This window comes from Nyctereutes procyonoides, unplaced genomic scaffold (genome assembly GCF_905146905.1).
Source record: "Nyctereutes procyonoides isolate TBG_1078 unplaced genomic scaffold, NYPRO_anot_genome, whole genome shotgun sequence".
In the NCBI taxonomy this organism is placed as follows: Eukaryota; Metazoa; Chordata; class Mammalia; order Carnivora; family Canidae; genus Nyctereutes; species Nyctereutes procyonoides.
The window spans coordinates 7,698,073-7,700,246 of NW_026575030.1; the positions used below are offsets into that span (position 1 = coordinate 7,698,073).

Consider the following 2,174-nt stretch of genomic DNA (forward strand, 5'->3'; position numbering starts at 1 on the left):
GCGCCTTTGGCTGCGGGGGTCGGTCCGGGAGCCCCCAGCCCGCCCTGCACGCCAGCCCCCGCCCGGGACCGAGAACGGGAATCCCAAAGCCTCGGCCCGCTGCGGGGAGACCCCGGCTTGCGTCGCACCGAGGGCCCCGCCCGAGAGCCGTGCGGAGGCCGCAGCGTCCCCCGGCCCGCACCGTGCGCCTTGTCTCCGGGCGCGCGGTCCCGAGCGCAGGGATCCCGGGAAGCGCCAGCAGCGGCTCGGCCTCGGTGCCTGTCCCGGCGGACGCGGCAGAGATGCTGGTCTGGGCAGGCCCGCAGGCCCCCGCTCCTGGGGCGCCCCCGCTCCTGGGGTGCCCCGCTCCTGGGGTGCGGCATCGTCGCCACCCCGGCCCCAGGCTCAGTGGCTCGGTTCAGCGTCTACTAGGGGGTCGCCAAAGCCCAGACTTTTCAGACTTGCCCCCTCCCCTCCCCTCCCCTCCCCCCCCCACCCCACAGCAGCCGGCGAGGACCCGACCGGGATGTACAAGGAACTCAGGTCCCGCAAAGACGAGCCTGCCTCCGAGCTTCCCCAGACTCGCGCTTCAACTGTCCCAGTGCGGATAAGGACGGTGGGTGGGTCCCGGGGGCCGTTGAGGCAGGTGGCAAAACCTCCAGGACCCAGCGTTTCCCAATCACGCCGGGGCGGTCACCCCTCAAGGTCGCTTCTCTCCCGGTCCTGGCAGTCCATCGAGGGGTCGCCCACCAAGTCGCGGGGAGCAGCCCGGACAAGCACCCGGAGTGGGGACAGAGAGGAAAGGAAGCGAAGCCTGTGGGAGGGAAGGAGGGGACCCTGGACCAGCACTGCCAGGAGACACAGCTCTACCGCCCGATCTTAACCCCAGGTCGCCCGCAGGCCAAAGGGAAACATAACCCCGTCCCTACCGCCGAACGTGCCTCGGTCCTATGCAAAAGGGGCATCGGTTGGTTCCACCCCGGGCCACCGAGAAGGACTTTCAGGGAGGCGGAGAGAATGGAGGTGCCTGGCTCGCTTTAGCAAAGCACAGGTGTGTGCGAGGTGGGGCTGGGGTTGCTCCCCCAGGGTGGTGGGAACCTACAGCTAACCGCCCAAGATTTCAGGCGTCCCTCCTCCGTTCGTTGAGCCTGGGCTGCATCCCTCCCCTTTCTCTTTCCCGAAGCTTTAGCAGGGAGGGAAATGAGAGGCCTTGTACCAAAAAAGGTATTATTGTCTCCGAAGTAGAACCTATGGCTTCTCATGGCCCTTCTGGGGCTCTAAGGCCCCAGAGAGAAGCCTCCAGAGCCAGCGAGAGGCAGAGAGGCCTGCACCCAACACTCCTAGTTTTAACAGACCGAATTAGAATTAGGATTTGTCAAACACTAAAGCCATCCTATCAGAGCGGCCTTAGGTTTGGGAATCACCACCCTGGGATTTTTAAAGTTACTTTAATGGAGAGGTTTGGAATGAGACTAAGGGTGTCAGCAGTTTTGAATAAAAGTGAACTTGAACTTGACTGACACAGGCCTTTTTTTTTTTTTTTTTAAGGTGTCTGGACCTTCAATCACAATATACCAAGGAAGAGACTCCACCCCCACCACACTGCTGGAGGTTAATGGGTGCCTTGATAGGCCCTGGGGCTTGGGGATGCAGAATTTGCAGGGAGTTGGGGGGCAGTGATCTTACCTGGGTCACCGGAGAGAATAAAAGCCAAGTGACTATTCAGCATCCCCTCTTCCCCACCAACCTTTAGCATTTCTCTCTTCCTCCTGTCAGTCTCCCAGCTATCAAGTGTGGACTCGACAGGAATGTTGCAAGGAAAAACTAATTAAACGGCAGTACAATGCTTTGAAAATATTAAGTGTCATGTAAATGCCTAATGCTAATAATAATCTTGATGGTGGTAATTATGTGCCAGGAAGCACATCCCAGACAGCCCAGCACTAAGCCCAAATGTGCATGTCTCGGAGGATCCTATGGAACGCCCATCGTTTCTGCTCCAGCTCAGAATGGCCTGGTGGAAGACGGGAGCTCCAGGTAACGCCCCCATCTCCAGAGAGGCAAAGTGGCGGGGTGGGGTGCAAGAGTCCTTAACTTACTGCGCTCTCTGCTACAGAAGGCCCATCAGGCCAGTAGAGTGGGGAATTGGAAATTCTGGGGGAGTGGCCACAATGGGGCGCACCCGACAGGCTCCA

General features: G+C 59.9%; 1 long non-coding RNA gene across 1 annotated transcript; it reads left to right on the forward strand.

Annotated features, from left to right (window-relative positions):
- The first annotated feature begins 517 nt into the window (after positions 1–517).
- LOC129503933 (uncharacterized) lies at positions 518–1,836 on the forward strand. Its single transcript, XR_008663262.1, has 3 exons — positions 518–595; positions 869–1,030; positions 1,528–1,836. It is a non-coding gene; the product is annotated as an uncharacterized LOC129503933 (long non-coding RNA).
- Positions 1,837–2,174: the final 338 nt, after the last annotated feature.